Source organism: Otolemur garnettii, unplaced genomic scaffold, assembly GCF_000181295.1.
Source record: "Otolemur garnettii isolate 467f Iridium unplaced genomic scaffold, OtoGar3 scaffold00260, whole genome shotgun sequence".
Classification (NCBI taxonomy): domain Eukaryota; kingdom Metazoa; phylum Chordata; class Mammalia; order Primates; family Galagidae; genus Otolemur; species Otolemur garnettii.
In genome coordinates, this window is record NW_003852655.1 from 362,798 (window position 1) to 380,631 (window position 17,834).

Consider the following 17,834-nt stretch of genomic DNA (forward strand, 5'->3'; position numbering starts at 1 on the left):
CCAGCTACTTGGGAGGCTGAGGCAGGAGACTCGCTTGAGCCCAGGAGTTGGAGGTTGCTGTGAGCAGTGAAGCCATGGCACTCTACCCAGGGGACAGCTTGAGGCTCTGTCTCTAAAAAAAAAAGAATAATGTACACATCAAGTCTAGTCACAAAGGAACACTGTTCATAAGCAACACAGGAGGGGTTAAGTGCTGACTCAGGCTACCAGGGAACATTATGACACAGATACCATGCTTAGGGAGAGGAGGCCGCTGCAAAAGGCCATGTGCTACATAATCTTACATACAGGAAAATTCCAGAATAAGAAAATACAATCTGGGCTGCGCCTGTGGCTCAAGGAGTAGGGTACTGGACCCATATACTGGGGGTGGCCCCTGTCATAACTGCAAAAAAGAAAGAAAGAAAATACAATCTACAAAGACAGAGGGAACCCTTGGCCTGTGGCTGGTGGGGGGGGCTGTGAAGAAGGTGCAGCACACTGGCTCTTGACACCTCTGACCCCAGAACAGGCCACACCCACACGTAATTTTTCCATGAAGCAGGAGGGGAGGGTGGCAGGTGGAACTCAGGCGGGCAGCTATGAATAGGGACAAGGGTGCTTTTCTGGACCCCCTCCTCCACTGCCCACCTCCTGCTTTCAGGGTAGGACAGGTAGATCTCTGTGCCAGCCTCTTAACAGGCCCGGGGATGGAGACAGCAGGCCTAGCGTCCACTGTGAGTTGACCCCCCCCCCACCCCCAGTTGGGAAAGCTGCCTGGGACAGAATGAGTCTCATTCACACCTGCCCCACTCAAGGGCCTGGGACAGAGGCTTGGAACATCCTGTTTCTGGAGAATGGAAAAGCCAGGCTGTTCTGCAGCCCTTCCCTAGCTCAGCATATTCTACAGCTACTCTCTGTAGCTCTCTTTTTCCTTCTTTCTTTCTTTCTTTTTGAGATAGTCTCACTATGCCACTAGAGTACCATGGTATCATGGCTCACAGCAACCTTAAACTATTGGGCTTAAGCGATTCTCTTGCCTCAATCTCCCAAGTAGCTGGGACTACAGGTGTCCACCACAATGCCTGGCTAGTTTTAGAGACAGGGGTTTCGCTCTGGCTCAGGCTGGTCTTGAACCTGCAAGCTCAGGCAATCCATCCACCTCAGCCTCCCAAGTGCTTGGATTAAAGGCGTGAGTCACCAAGCCTGGACCTATTCTCTTTTTCTTTTTCTTTTTTTTTTCTCAGACCAAATCTCACTATGTTGTCCCCTGGGTAGACTGCTGTGGCTTCACAACTCATAGCAACCGCAAACTCTTGGGCTTAAATGAGTCTCTTGCCTCAGCCTCCCAAGTAGCTGGGACTACAAGTGTCTACCACAATGCCTGGGTTTTTTTTGTTGTTGTTGTTATTGGTGTAGTTGTCATTGTTGTTTAGCTGGCCAGGGCTGGGTTCGAACCTGCCAGCCTTGGTGCATGTGGCTGGCACCATAACCACTGTGCTACAGGCGCTGAGCCCTTTTTTTCTTTTATTATTATTTTCAATTGACAGATAGTAGTTGTACTTATTTGTGGGGTACAGTGTGATTTTTTTTTTTTTTTTGAGACAGAATCTCACTTTGTCACCATCGGTAAAATGTTGTGGTATCACAGCTCACAGCAACCTCAAACTCCTGGGCTTAAGTGATCCTCCTGTCTCAGTCCCTGAGTACCTGGGACTACAGGTGACCACAACAATACCAGTCACTTTTTTATTTTTAGTGGAGATGGGATCTGGCTCTTGCTCTGGCTGGTCTCAAACTCCTGAGCTCAAAGGATTCTCCTGCCTGCTGGGATCGCAGGTGGGAGCCACCGTGCCCGGCAGCTTCCATATATTAATGAGAATGTGGTGTTCGCTTTCTGTGCCTGGCTTATTTCACTTAATATAATCTCCTCCAAGCTCATCCATGTTGCCTCATGTGACAGAACTTTGCTCTTTTTCTGGTCAAATGGAGTGTGTCTGTACCATGGCTTCGTTGCCCACTCATCTGTTGGTGGACATGTCAGTCACTTCCATATTTGGCTGCTGTGACTGGTGCTGCAGTAACACGGGGTTCAGGGTCCCTTCAACATACTGATGTCCTTTCTTTTGGATAAATGCAAAGGAGTGGGGTTTGGGGGTCATATAGTAGTTTTGTATTTAGTTTTTTGAGGAACCTCCATAATGGCTGTACTAATTTGCGTTCCCACCAGCAAGGCACAGGCATTCCTCTTTCTGAGCACCCTCTCCAGCATCTGTTGTTCTTATTTTTTATCTTTTTAATAGCCATTCTAACTGGGTGAGATGATATCTCATTATGGCTTGATTTGCATGTCCCTCATGATTAGTGAGGTTGAGCATTTTTTCATATACCTGTTGGCCATTTATATGTCTTCTTTTGAGTAATGTCTGTTCAGCTCATTCTAAGATATTCTTTTATTTATTTATTTATTTATTATTTTTTTGAGACAGTCTCACTTTGTTGCCTTCGGTAGAGTGCCATGGCATTATAGCTCACAACAACCTCAAACGTCTGGGCTCAAGGGATCCTTCTGCTTTGGCCTCCAGAGTAGCTAGGACTACAGGTGGCCACCACAGTGCCTGGCTAGTTTTAGAGACTGGGTCTAACTCTTGCTCAGGCTGGTCTCCCACAACTCCTAAGCTCAAGTGATCCACCTGCCTTGGCCTCCCAGAGTGCTAGGATTACAGGTGTGAGCCTCTGCACCTGGCCATTCTAAGATATTTGTGAGAACTACAAACAAGAAAGAGAGAGAACGGTTAGGCCCAAGGCCACCTGGAGCAGCCTCTGCATGCAGAGAATGGGTGAGAAAACCTTGAATGGCTTCCATTTCAAGGCGTCATGGTGATGGCGATGGCAGCTCTGTGAACACCCTAAAGAAACAAGAAACGGCCCACCTTAAACAGGATGAGCTTGGAGGAGATTATATTAAGTGAAATAAGCCAGGCACAGAAAGTGAAAACCACCTTCTCATGAGTCTTCTCGGCGAGGAGCAGGCCCTGGGTATCAGCATAGGAGTCTGGGGCCGGGGTCAAGATGGGAGAATCCAGGGGTGTGGAAGGACCACTTCTGTGGAAAAACCACAAGGAATCAGCCCAGAAATTGTGTTGGAGAGAGTAGTGACAAGCAGAAGCCAAAATTTTTAGGAAATTGTGGTGGTGGTGGCTGGCACAACAATCAGCACATAAGAGAAATAGAGATGGAAGGTTCTAGAGCAGTAGTTCTCAACCTGTGGGTCGCGACCCACAGGAACTGTATTAAAGGGCCGCAGCATTAGGAAGGTTGAGAACCACTGTTCTAGAGGCACCAGGATCTGGGGCCAGTTTCAAAAATAAACATTTGGGCTTGTCAATCATGTTATTTGATTCCTCTTGTAGTCTTTTCTTCTTTTTTGCAAATTTATCACTCAGAGGGTTATCTCTATTTGAGGAAATCTGCATGTTACACTTTGAGAGATGAAAGATGAAATGTTACATCTGTATATCAAAATTAAAAAATGAAATGAAATTTAAAAATGAAATGGCTTGGCGCCTATAGCTCAACCAGCTAAGGCGCCAGCCACGTACACCTAAGGTGGCGGGTTCGAATCCCCAGCCTGGACCCGCCAAACAACAATGACGGCTGCAACCAAAAAATAGCCGGGCGTTGTGGCGAGCGCCTATGGTCCCAGCTACTTGGGAGGCGGAGGCAGGAGACTCTTGAGCCCAGGAGTTGGAGGTTGCTGTGAGCTGTAATGCCATGGCACTCTACCCAGGGGGACAGCTTGAGGCTCTGTCTCAAAAAATAAATAAATAAATAAATAAATAAATAAATAAAAATAAAAATGAAATGGTTACCAAGGTAATGCAGGTCAGGGGATCAAAGGTGAAGGGTCATACATTATTATGAAGAAGTCCAAAATGGTGTCTCAGTAGTGTCTCTCGGTAGTGTCCAGCGGAGCCTCGCTTTGGTGAACTTGACTATTTCGGCAGACATTAAAGCAGCTTTTTCAGTACAAAGATGTTTTCGTGACTACTGTCACTGTTCCCATGGTCATCTCCTAGAGGTGGCTGAGAGCTAAGAGCAATCAGTGCTGGCACCCCGGAATATGCTTGTTTTCCACAGACATTTCCTTCCCTCCTCCCCTCCTTCTCCCCTTCCTCCTCCTCCTCTGTCTGCCAGCCTTTTTCTTTTTTTCTAAAAATATCCCCAACTCAGAAAGATGTTAGAGCCTCCCCCGTAGTCCATTTTCACCAACCTCTTTTCTATCTCTTGTCATTCTTGCATATCAATTTAGGTGCTGTGGCACTTGGTGCACACAGCCTGATGCCTGTCGCAGCTTTTGCAGAATGTGCCTTTCAGCACAACTCTCCCTCCAGCCTTTTGGTGCCTATAACTCTGGACCCACAGTCACTAGCTTTGCTGGGATTTCTTCTTCTGCCTTTGTCTCATCACCTCCCTGTCATGACCCACGTGTCCCTGTGTGTTCAGGGAGTTTCTCTCTCCACAGCAGAGTTCTGTCCCCTCGGAAAGACTGCTCCGTGCCACGGCTGCTTTGTGGCGTCTTTCCCAAGAGATGGGTTCCTGTCCCTTCTGCCTGGAAGTTCACAGAAGTCCATCAATTCCACCTGAAACTTGGGCTATACTCTCAACAGGCAGATGTTGCTCTTCCTTTAGCTTTAGGAAATTTTCTTCACAGGATCAGTTCTCCCTCTGCCTCTATCTCTTTGCCTCCAAGTGGCCTCCAAGCTGCTGCACTCTGTGTCTGTGCCCAGCTCTGTGCTCTCCCGGCATCAGGGTTTGTAGAATCCATGTCTACGACTTGAGGTCTTCCACTCCATCCTTCAGACCACTAATTTGGGTCTTGGCAGTCACCGTCTCTCCTTCATTTCGTCCACAACTGTGCTTTAATAGGCTTTATTTTTCAGAGCAATTTCAGGTTCACAGCAAAAGCAGAAAGTACAAACATTTCCCACATCATCTCCTCCCCAACACATGCACAGCCCCAGCACCACCACTGCCCACATCCCCACCAGAGTGGAGCCTTTGTTACTGTCCAGGAGCCTGATTCACACATCACAATCACCACGCTGTGGCCACCTGAAGCCCACAGTGCATGTTCAGCTCACTCTCGGTGTCACTCGCTCTGGGGTTTGATAAACACAGGATGTGAGGATGGGTGCTAAATACTGCTCTGTCCCACAGCTCTCTGTGGTCTAATCCTTCCGTAGACCAGGGGCTCCAGCTGCCAAGTTCTCATCAAACCCAGAGTTAGGAGGTAGAGAGTAGAGGCTGGACTGGGCTGAAGTCAGAGTTAGCAGAGAGGAGAGGTGATGTGTATTTGAGCTACAACACTATTATCCAAGAATCCCTCCAAATTTAACTCAGAAAAGAGATGCAAAAATTTCTAAATATTAATCAATGGAATCCACCAGTGTATCCACATAAAAATACACTATAGCCAGGTTGGGTTCATTCCAGGCATGAAAGGGTGATTAAGTATCAGCAAAATTAGTCACAGAAACAGTCAGAAGTAAAGATGAGGCCAGGCACAGAGGCACGTGCCTGTGATCCCAGCAATCAGGGAGGCCCAAGTGGGAAGGTTGCTTGAAGTCAGGAGTTCCAGACCAGTCTGGGCAACATAGAGAGACCCCCATCTCTACAAAACACACAAAAAATGATTTGGGCATGCTTGTGGGTGCCTACAGTCTCAGCTACACGGGAAGCTGAGCCCAGGAGTTTGAGGCTACAGTGAGCTGTGATGACACCACTGTGCTCCTGGGCAACAGAGTGAGATCCCGTCTCAAAAACAAGACAAAAGAAAACAAACAAAAAATCAGACAAAGGCATAGCAGGAAAGAAAACCTGTATGTCAAAATATCTCATGCACAAATGCAAAAATCTAACAAAATATCAGCAAATATATCATGATCAGGAAGGACTGACAAAGTGCAATCATTGCAATTCACCACGTTCTTAGAATAAAAGAAGAAAAATGCAATTGTCTCACTAAATGTAATAAAGGCATTTCATAAAATTTAACACCCATTCATGAATCAGAACAAACACACCACCTCAGCACAAAAGCAGAATCGGAGGGAACAAGGTAAGCTTAAGCTCACCAGTGAATGCTACCCAGCAGGGGCACCCCCACCCCCCTCCTCTTAGGCCGCCTGGTCACAAAAGTGAGTTCAGTCTGTGGTTACAGGCTGAGTGACCGGAGTTTGGGCCAGGACAAGCTGGCCAAGCGGAGCCAAGCTGCTGTTCACTTTCCTACAGGATAGAGGACTTGGAGAGTCCCCACAACCCATGGAGAAAGCACAGCTGTGCTCCTTGCTGACAGTCTCCCATGCAGAGGGCTAAGATGCTATCTATACAGCCAAACCCACTACTGTCACCCCAGCAGCTGTGACAGGATGTGCCCAGTGAGGACGGCCTCAAGCTCTCCAGAAGTACGGCTGGTCGGACTCCTATGAGGAAGCCTAGCTGCCAGGTATCTGCCTGCAGCATGTGCAGGGAACTTGCATAGACTGGGAGAGAAAGGGCATCCCACCCAGGTACATGGGATAGGCTCATCTGAGTGGCAGCCAGTATCCTGCTCTGTGACATGTTTGCTCCTGGTGTTTCTGGCAACAACTTCAGTCAGTGCCGAGGAAGCTCAAGGCTGCCGACAATCATGCAGCTGGCTGGGTCCCAGGGCAGTCAGGTCATGTGGATATGCACCTGGATCAATAGAGTAAGGGCAGAAGTCTGGGTGCCAAGGGGACATCAGAGTCATTCTCCCACACATGGTGGCCCCAGCTGGATGGCTCCCACACAGCTCTGTGTGCTCTGCAGCCTTGTGTCTAGACTCGTATCCAGGACCGCAATATGGCAAGACCCAGTGGATGGCTGACTGTCATGGGAGAGCTATTCCTGCTTAAGGGGCAGGCCCCTCACCTGAGAAGGGCAGGGTATCTGCAGGGTCTGCGTCTGTAAAGTGGAGGAGACCACCTTCCTTATTGATGCCAGAGGCCTCGTGAAGGAGGCTGGGTTGGTTTGCGGCCTAAAGATCCCTTGGATGAAGGCAGATCTCCAGATGAAGTCTGCAAGACCAGATAGAGCCAAGAACAGGAATGTCATGCTCTCCAAAGGGGCCCACCACCCACTGTGGGCATGGCATTTGAGCCTTGTAGGCTAGGTGTTCAAGACCAGCCTGGGCAACATAGTGAGACCTATCTGTACAGAAATAAAAATAAACCAGCTCCTCAGGAGGCTAAGGCAGGGGCATTGCCTGAGCCTAGGAGTTTGAAGCTGCTGTGACCTATGATCATGCCACGGCACTCCAGCCTGGGGAACATAGTGAGGCTCTGTCTCAAAAAAAATAAGTATGGCTGGGCACAGTGTCTCACACCTATAATCCCAGCTCTCTGGGATGCTGAGATGGAAGACTGCCTGAGCTCAGGAGTTCAAGACCAGCCTGAGCAAAAGTGAGACCCCATCTCTACTAAAAATAGAAAAACTTGCCAGGCATTGTAGCAGATGCCTGTAGTCCTAGCTACTGGTGAGGCTGAGGCAAGAGGATCCCTTGAGCCCAGGAGTTTGAGCTGTGAGCTAGGATGTCTCCACTGGACTCTAGCCCAGGCAACAGAGACCATCTCATAAAAACGAAAAAGTTTTAGAAAAAAAGAAGCATTTAATAGGAACATATGAATAGAAGCCATGTCTTACAGTAAGATTGTGGTCCCTCGGCCACCAGCCCCAGTGCTTAGATGCAACAGAGAAGGAGCAGGCAGGAGGGTCCAGGTGCCTCTGTGAAGCTGCCTAGGGGAGGGTTATGGTAACAGCAACTGGATAAAATGGAGATCTGGACACATTCCTGGGGCATTCAGAAGCCAGGATGGAGCTGTGTTGGCCTCCACAGGCTTAGAACAAAGCCCACCCTGGGCACTTCCACTGCCCATTGTCCCATGGGTGCTGATTTGATGGCTTTAAGGAAAAGGGGTATTAAAAGTGTGAATCTGGGATTTGACACTTCAGTGAGGGGAGTATGGGGCTGTGAGCCTTCATGCCTGTGTGACATGATGCCCAAGTAACCTAAGGGTGGTATGGGAGAGCCTGGATGACAGCTTTGGGGCGGGGGGAGCCCCTGATTCATGCTGGGATGCTGTAGAATACTGCCTCGTAATTCTAGGGTCTGGTTTGCCTTTCTCCCAATCTCCCCCCACCTCTGCTTGGCCCTGCCTGCACACCCTGTCAGCCCAGGGAGGGTAGGCTTTGTTTGACCTCATGATCCCTGGAAGCTTCTGTCCCTGGTCCAACTTCACTGGCCTTCCCAGGGGGTGCCCAGAGGGGCAGGGACCTTAACTCCCCCGAAGCGAACTTTGACCTATGAAAGACTGCAGCTGAAATGCTCTCCTCGCTCCTCGGAGACTGTTCTGAGCTGCAGTGCCTCCAGTGCCTCCCTGGAGGTGACTGTGGCCAACTGGGTAAAGCCAGCTTGCCTTTGCCCCCTGCCACCACCCCCACCTTTCCTGAGAAAACACTTACATTAGCGTTTGCCTCTGGCTGCTTTTGGGAACCACATACCACCATGTACTTTATGTTGTAATGGCCAACACAGTGTGACAAGGAAGAGATAGGCAGATAAGGGTTAGAAGAAGCAGATGATAGGGCCATCTCCCTGGAAAATCCAAGGAATTCTGAGGCAATCTGCCAGGATGAAGAACCAACAGCCTGCAGACAAATAACAACAAATTAGAAACTGATGTTATTAGGTGGCACCTGTCACTGTAGCAACACAAATTGTAAAGTAAATAGAAATATACCTAACACAGGTGATATCAGACCTTTCCAGGGAAAGTTGCAAAGGACACTCAAAAAACTAAATAAATGTACCTGGGTTAGAAGACCTTTTTTTTTTTGAGACAGAGTCTCACTTTGTCACCCTCAGTAGACTGCTATGGTGTTACAGCTCACAGCAACCTCAAACTCTCAGGCATAAGTGATTCTCTTGCCTCAGCCTCCCAAGTAGCTGGGACTATAGGCGCCTGCCACAATGGCTGGCTATTTTTTTAAGAGACGGGGTCTCACTCTCACTCAGGCTGGGATACTGGCTTTATTAATAATCTACCTAAAATGAAAATGGATCAAATATCCTTCTACAAGTGATGGGTAAATTTGTGTTTTATTCACATAATGAAATGTCACCCAGCAGTAAAGTGGAGTGCACTGTTGACACTCAGGGTGAATCTCCTGGGCCCAGCCTCGAAAGCTGACAAACTGACTGATTCCATTCTGAAGATGTCCTCATAATGGCTATGTCATTGAGGTGGAAAACCAATCAGCTACTGGGCTGGTGGTGGAGGGCAAGTGTGGCTGTGGAGACTTCTGAGGTGAGGGGGCTGTCCTGTGACCTGGGTACAGTGAGGTACATGGGTATACATGTGTGTTAAAATTCATAGAACTGGACACTCCCCAAATCACTTTTGGCAAGGATGTCAAAACACTAGAGCCCCATACATTGTCAGTAGGAAGGTACAGTGGTCCAGCCACTGAGGAAAACAGTTTGGTGGTTCCACAGAAATCAAACGTACAGTTGCCCTGTGATAAAGCAGTTCCAATCTTAGGTGCATACCCAAAAGAATCGAAAGCAAGGACTCAGATATGTCTGCACCAATGTTCATTGTAGCATTATTCCCAATAGTTAAAAAACAGAAACAACCCAAGCATCCGTTGATGGATGAAGCAGTAGATGGATGATTCGTCCATAATATGAAATATTACCCAGCCATAAAAGGAAAGGAAATTCTGGCATGTTACAACATGGGCAAACCTTAAGGATGTCATGCTCAGTGAAATAAGCCAGACACAAAAGGACAAATACTGTATGATTCATGTAAGTGGATCACATGAGGTCCTCAGAATCATTAGATTCCTTGAGACAGAAAGTGGAATGGTGGGTGACAGGGGCTGGGAGGAGGACAGAGCTTCTGTCTGAGAAGAAGAAAAAGTTCTGGAGATGGAGGGTGGTGATGGCTGCATGGCACTGAATGTGCTTATTGCCACAGAAGTGAATGCTTAAAAATGGTTAAACTGATAACTTTTCTTTTTTTTTTTGAGACAGAATTTCACTTTGTTACCCTTGGTAGAGTGCCATGGTATTACAGCTCACAGCAACCTCAAACTCTTGGGCTCAAGCGATTCTCTTGCCTCAGCCTACCTAGTAGCTGGGACTACAGGCGCCCACCACAACACCTGGCTATTTTTTGTTGTTGTTGCAGTTTGGCCAGGGCCAGGTTTGAACCAGCCACCCTTGGTATATGGGGCTGGCACCCTACCCACTGAACCATAGGTGCCACTCTTCCTGGACTTCTTAAAACACAGATTCTAGACTCAGCAGGCCTGGGGTGGAGCCTGAGATTTTGCATTTTATAACACTCTCCCGTGCAGTGTGGGAGTGTCTACTAGGATTTTCATTGCTATACTGCTTCATGTAGTATAATTGTCAGCTAACAGCCATCAGGGGCTGAATAAAGTCTATTCACATGACAGAAACCTATGGAACAGGTAAACTGGATACCCAGCTCATTTGCATGCAAAAGATAAACAGGCCAGAAAGCATGGCAATGTCTAGCGACAGTCCCAGCTACTTGGGAAGCTGTGGTGGGAGGACTGCTTGAGGCCAGGAGTTTGAAGACCAGCCTGGGCAACATAGCAAGATCCTGTCTTGTTTGGGGGGTTTTGTTTTGTTTTGTTTTGTTTCATTTTATTTTTTGAGACAGAGCCTCAAGCTGTACCCCTGGGTAGAATTCTGTGGCATCACAGCTCATAGCAACCTCCAACTCCTGGGCTCAAGCGATTCTCTTGCTTCAGCCTCCCAAGTAGCTGGGACCACAGATGCCCGCCACAATGCCCAGCTATTTTTTGGTTGCAGCTGTCATTGTTGTTTGGCGGGCCCGGGCTGGATTTGAACCCACCACCTTGGGTGTACGTGGTTGGTGCCTTAGCCACTTAAGCCACAGGCGCCGAGCCTTGTTTTATTTTGTTTTTCAGACACAGTCTTACTCTGCTGCTCTGGGTAGGGTGCCATGACATCATAGCTAACAGCAACCTCAAACCCTGGAGCTCAAGTGACCCTCTTGCCTCAGCCTCCCAAGTAGCTGGGACTACAGGTGCCCACTACAACACCTGGCTATTTTCAGAGACAAGGTCTCATTTTGGCTTAGGCTGGTCTCGAACCTGTGAGCTCAGGCAATCCACCTACCTTGGCCTCCTAGAGTGCTGGGATTACATTTGCATTTTATAACATCTTCTGTGCAATGTGGAAGTGTCTAGCACCCAGCCTGGCTCATTTTTTAAAAAATTCTTTTTGGCTCGACGCCTGTAGCTCAAGCAGCTAAGGCCCCAGTCACATACACCAGAGCTGGCAGGTTTGAATCCAGCCCAGGCTTGCCAAATAATAATGATAACTACAACCAAAAAAAAAAAAAATAGCCAGGTGTTGTGGTGGCTGCCTATAGTCTTAGCTACTTGGGAGGCTGAGGCAAGAGAATCGCTTAAGCCCAGGAGTTGGAGGTTCCTGTGAGTTGTGATGCCACGGCACTCTACCCAGGGTGACAGTTTGAGGCTCTGTCTCAAAAAAAAAAAAAAAATTATTTTTAAAGGATAAACAGGCAGTGCCTGTGGCTCAAAGGAGTAGGGCTCTGGCCCCATATACTGGAAGTGGCGGGTTCAAACCTGGGCCCGGCCAAAAAAAAAAGCTGCAAAAAAAAAAAGGACAAACAGGCTAGACAGTGAAAATAAAGAAATTAAAAAAGGACAGTTATATTATGATGATACTTCTATGTGTTTGAAAGTGCAAACAATAAAGCCATCTGTTGTACATGAAGACTCAAATACAGAGTAAAGCAGTTATTACAGCCCCAGGAAGACAGTCACAGAGCTAAGTGGCAGCCGCCTCCAGAGAGAAGGCGCATGAGAGCCAGAGGCCTGTACCTGTAGTTTTCTAATCTGAAGGAAAAAGGGAGAAATGCTGACATTGCTGGGTTTAGCAGCCAGACAGCTGTCACACTGTTCTCTACCTACATTTCTTTCTTTTTTTTTAGACAGAGCCTCAAGCTGTCCCCCTGGGTAGAGTGCCATGGCATCAAAGCTCACAGCAACCTCCAACTCCTGGGCTCAAGCGAGTCTCCTGCCTCCGCCTCCCAAGTGGCTGGGACCACAGGCGCCCGCCACAACACCTGGCTATTTTTTTTGGTTGTAGCCATCATTGTTTGGCAGGCCCAGGCTGGATCCGAAACCGCCACCTTAGGTGTATGAGGCTGGCACCTTAGCCACTTGAGCCACAGGCGCCGAGCCGTAGGTACATTTCTAAGTTATAAAATGTCATAAGAATATAGGAAATAAAATAATCTGAAACCTGTATTAAAAGTGCATAGGAGGGTGGTGCCTGTGGCTCAGTGAGTAGGGCGCGGGCCCCATATACCAAGGGTGGCGGGTTCAAACCCGGCCCCGGCCAAACTGCAACAACAACAACAACAACAACAAATAGGCATTGTGGCAGGCGCCTGTGTTCCCAGCTACTCGGGAGACTGAGGTAAGATAATCACCTAGGTCCGGGATTTGGAGGTTGCTGTGAGCTGTGATGCCATAACACTCTACCAAGGGCAATAAAGTGAGATTCTGCCTCTAAAAAAAAAAAAAGTGCATAGGAGCCAGGTGTGGGGGTGCACACCTGTAGTCCTAGTTACCCCAGAGGCTGAGGCAGGGGGATCCCGTGAGCCCAGGCATTCTAGACCAGCTTTGGCACCACAGTGATACCTTGTGTCTATAGAAGGGGGGGAGAAATGGAGGAGAGAGAGAGAGAAAGGGGGGAGAGGGAGAGAGAGAGAAGGAGGGAGAAAGAGGGGAGAGAGAGGAAGAAGGGAGAGAGGGGAGGGAGTTTGGGGGAGAGAGGGAGAAAGGGGGAAAGAGAAGAAGAGAGAGGGAGAGGGGAGGAGAGGGAGAGAGAGGAAAGAGAGGGAAGGAGATGGAGGGAGAGGGAGACAGGGGTAGAGAGAGGGAGAAGGGGGAGAGAGAGAGTAGGAGAGGGAGAGAGAGAGGAGAGAGAGAAGCAGAAAGGGGGAAGAGAGGAAGAAAGGGGGAGAGAGGGAGGGAGAGAGGGAGAGAGAGGAAGAGGGAGAAAGGGGAAGAGGAAAAAGAGATAAAGGGGGGGGGAGAGAGAGAGAGGGAGGAAAGAGAGAGACAGAGGGGGGAGAAAGGAAAGAGAGAGAAAAGGAGAAGGAGAGTGGGAGAGAGAGGGAGGGACGGAGGGAGGGAGAGAGAGAATTGGTTCACCTACCACTATAGACCCATGAAATGCAACACCACACAGACATTTATAATCAGGCTGTAGGAAAGCAACATTGCAGATGAATCCCAAAAGTATTTCCTTCACTGAGAGAAGCCACACAGACCATATGCTTCCATTTCCAGAAGTGTGAAACTGACGCTGGAAACACTGACTGACATGAGGAAAGGGGCGGGAGGGACTTCCCAGGCCTTGTTATGGATGGTGATAAATAACATGGTGTGTACAGCTGTCAAATCCATCTCTGGAATGGCGGCTGCCAGAGTCTGGGAGGAGGAAAATGAGGAGTTGGTGCTTCATGGTGACAGAGCATCAGTTGTTTTGTTTTTTCTTTTTAAAATTTAGACAAGGTCTCCCTCTGTCACCCCAGTAGAGTACAATGGCCTCCAATGGCCTCTGTCCCAGCCTGCACGCCCACCTGGCTCTAATTCTTGGGGTCAAGTGATCCTCCTGCCTCAGCCTCACAAGTAGTTGGGACTACAGGCATTGTTTTTAGAGACAGGATCTCACTCTTGCTCAGGCTGGTGTCTCACACTGCTCAGCTCAAGCAATCCACCCATCCTGGCCTCTCAGAGTGCTGAGATTACAGGCATTAGGCCTGAAGCCCCCGCAATGAGCTTTAGTTTTACAAGACAAAAAGTTCTAGATGTGAATGGTGGTGGCAGCTGCACAACGTGGCCATGCTCAGTGCCACTCAAGGGTATGCTTAAAAATGATTAAGATGGTAAATTCTATGTTGTATGCATTTTAACACAATTAAAAATGACTTTTTTTTATAACAAATAACCAGGAAAAAAATACTTGAACCCCTGAGATGAGCATTTTATTGCATTAACTATGCCTTAACTTAATGCGAAATACAATGGCACCGATGATTACCACATATCATTACTTGAAACAAATGAATGCAAATCAATGAGGAAAGAGAACCTCACTTTTCCCTGGGTACAGAAAGAGTGCTAAGAGACTGGACATCCTCCCAGCTGTGACGGGACAGGCGATGGCGGCCTGCGGACGGCAGAGGGCGCATGCGAATCGCCCGCCACAGCTCAGGTCCACCTGCACCCGGGTACGGAGCTACTCCGCCCGCCCCCGCCCCAGCAGCTCCTTGGGCGCCTCCTCCGCCTCAGGACAGGTGGTAGGGCCCAGCAGCAGGCCTCTTCAATGTGGTGGCCCCTACTCCTGTGCACACCTGTGCAGGATAGCACTGAACTAACCTGGTGCGGTGTGTGTAAGGTCAGCCCCCAACTGACCAACCACTGCAGGGATAGGGGTGGGGGCTGCTGGGGGGCTGTAGAGTGATTATTTTCCTGTCCCTCCAGACTAGTGGGTGGCAAAACTTAAGGTTTTAAGTGCCTATATGAAAGAAAAATGAACACTGCAATTACAGAAGAATTGCCCTGCCCAGGGCACTCCCCTAGGCAGGGACTGACCAGACATCCAGGCAAGCTGTGTGCCACCCTCCCTCCCAAGAAGTTCCAGGTCACCACCTGCCATCTGCTCAGGGCCAGCTAGGAACTGCCCAGGATATAAATAGTGATTTTTTTTTCTTTTTTTGGTAGAGACAGAGTCTCACTTTATTGCCCTCAGTAGAGTGCCATGGTATCACACTGCTCACAGCAACCTCCAACTCTTGGGCCCAGGCGATTCTCTTGCCTCAGCCTCAGGAGTAGCTGGGACTACAGGTGCCTGCCACAATGCCTGGCCATTTTTTTTGTTGCAGTTTCGCCAGGGCTCCGTTTGAACCCGCCTCCCTCAGTATATGGGCCAGTGCCCTACCCACTCAGCCACAGGCACTGCCCATAAATAGTGATCTTAAAGAATAATGTATGCTCTCAGGCCACCTGTAGACCCTGACCACATCCTGGCTGGGCAAAAGAGAAGCCCCCAGCAACACCTTCTTCCCCTTTCCACGGAGCTGCACATGGGCCTGGCAGGGACAGCAAGCCAGGTCAGGCATCAAGCCAGGTGACCCCTGCCCTGCCCCCCACAGCTCCTCTGACAGTGATGACCTCACTCCAGGTCAGACATCTCCTCCAGGTGAAATCCCCCAGAGGACAGCTCTTACATCTGACAGTGACAGTGCCATTCCTAGGTCCAGGTGTGTTGTTGCCTCCTCAGGAATCCCCTCTGGCTGCCTGGTCCCTTTCTCAGGCCACAGCCTCTCTTTACTCAGACCCTTACCCATTGAGGCCTGAGGTTCACCTGGTCACACATCTTGGTGTGTGGCACCTGCAGCCTCATGGTCCCCCTCCAGTCATGGCCCCCCTTCTTCTGGGCCCTTTCCTCCCAGGCCAGGCTGGGGCAGGGAGAAAGGAAAGACTGAAACCCAGTTCCAGCGCCTAATGACCCTTGGACCCCAGGGCTTCCTTTGGGGGGACTTCTACCCCCACCCCACCCCATTGTTGGTCTGTGTGCTGGGCCTGACCCTGGGACACTCCACCACTCACCACCCCACTCCACAGACACACAACCACTGAATTCTCAGGGACAGAGCAGAGCTACAAGCAATTACTAAATTGCCAACTACCTGAAGAGCTGGGATGCTGAGGGTGGCACAGCCTGGTAGGAAGACCAAGCATGGGCTCGGTGCCTGTAGCTTAAGTGGCTAAGGCGTCAGCCACATACACCTGAGGTGGCGGGTTCGAATCCAGCCCGGGCCCGCCAAAAAACAACAATGACGGCTGCAACCAAAAAATAGCCAGGCGTTGTGGGGGGTGCCTGTGGTCCCAGCTACTTGGGAGGCTGAGACAGGAGACTCGCTTGAGCCCAGGAGTTGGAGATTGCTGTGAGCTGTGATGCCATGGCACTCTACCCAGGGGGATAGCTTGAGGCTCTGTCTCAAAAAAAAAAAAAAAAAAAAAAGACCAAGCATGGGAACTGGGAGGATGCCAGAGCCTGTCCAGCACCTCCTCTGTCCCAGCCTGAGTGCCCACCTGGCTGGAGGGGACAAGCCAGTTGGTGGGGTGTGCCTGCTTGACTTTCTGTGATACTTTGTTCAACCTGCAACAGTTGAGGGGCACCTCCAACATCCTTCTCTAGAGCAAGGGCAATGACCCTCTCAGAGACACAGGGTTACCCTGAGAAGCTGAATTGGCTTGGAGATTTCAGGATGGAAGGTGAACTACCCTCGCTTTCCATCATGCAGTGAGGAAGGGGGCAGTCACACTCCCCCAAATAATTACCTTCAAAGTGTCCCAGGGCTCCTGGGCTGTCCTGAAACTGTTCCTTGAGCCCTTCCTCCACCTCTGTCTTCAAAGTCCAGCAGCAGGGCCCAGCTCAGAAAAGATCCCGGCAAACATTCGTAGAGTCAATAGACAAGGACTGCAGGAGCACCCTCGCCTTGGTCCCCAGGAGAAGCCCAGGACCTGCCTGCCCGGCTTGCTGTGTTCCTCCCCCAGCATCAGCACTGCCTCTACATTCGGCCACTGCTCCCCGCGGTGGCCTGACTGCCCACTCACTCCAGCATCTGTCCCGCCCCTGTATGCTTCTGGCCCACATGTGCCCGTGTAATTACCTGTGTCTTCATGACCCGGACTCTCGGCGTCCACGCCGCCCGGTTATGTTCTCACCGGGGTCATCGGGAGGCGAACACTGGACAGCCTTCACAGGGCTGTAAGGGTGGGCGCGGGGAGGGCTGTGCAGAGGCAGCTCTTCCCGGGAAGGGTGGAAGGCTGGCTGTCCCGGGGGCTGGAGCCAGCGCTGCACCGAGAGAGCGCCCAAGCGTTCTCGAGACTTCCCCCTTGACCCGAGTTCACAGGATGTGTGACCTGAGGCTAACTATGTCGCCTCTGAGCTTCCAACTACCTCCGTGGCAAAGCGGCATGGGGCTTCCACCTCTGGGGGTCTTGGAGCGGGGGAACGTGGATGTGGCAGGCAAGGGGCCTGGCCAGACTTGACACCAGGCAGCGGGCTGGGAAGGCTCTCCTGGAGGCGGCCCTGCGCAAACAAAGGCTGCGCAGAGAAAGGGAACCGGCGCCAGCTTCAGCCGGCAAGCAGGGCACTCCGCGTCCAGGCCGTCGGGGCTCTGAGTGCGGCAAGGCAAAGGGGTCCCGGGAGACGCAGAGCCCTGCGCCCAGGAAGGCTTCCTGGAGGTGGCGTCCCTGGGCACAAATCGCCGGCCCACGGGGTCGTGAGCATGGTATGGGGCACCGCGTGGCTCCTTTAAGAGTCTGTCTGGGACGAGGGCGCAGGGCGGCGGCGGCAGCGACCGCTGAGGCAGCGGCGAGACCCGCACCCCGGTTCCCCCCCGACCGCCGGACGCAGCCTCTAATCTCCACCAGCAGCCGGGGCTCCGGCTGACGTCACCTGCCCCTGAGCCGCGAGCGCTGATTGGCTGCAGGTGACGTCAGGGGCTTTTTTCGCCGGGCATGACCTCATCCCCACCGGCGGCCCCGCCCTCCGCCCTAGGTCTGTCACTCGCGCCTAGCGCGGTGGCCGAGCCGGCTCCGCTGCCCCCGCCCTGCCGGACGCCCGGACGCCGAGCCCGAACCCATCCGCGCCGGAGCCG

At 50.6% G+C, this 17,834-nt stretch overlaps 1 long non-coding RNA gene across 2 annotated transcripts; it reads right to left on the reverse strand.

The window, feature by feature from the left end:
- Positions 1-5,842: 5,842 nt before the first annotated feature.
- LOC111722466 lies at positions 5,843-17,635 on the reverse strand. 2 transcript variants are annotated; one of them, XR_002771262.1, is made up of 4 exons: positions 16,510-17,635; positions 8,524-8,709; positions 6,934-7,079; positions 5,843-6,717 (listed from the first exon to the last, which is right to left on the reverse strand). It is a non-coding gene; the product is annotated as an uncharacterized LOC111722466 (long non-coding RNA). The 2 variants fall into 2 exon arrangements; XR_002771263.1 differs by lacking the exon at positions 6,934-7,079.
- Between the last annotated feature and the right edge of the window lie 199 nt (positions 17,636-17,834).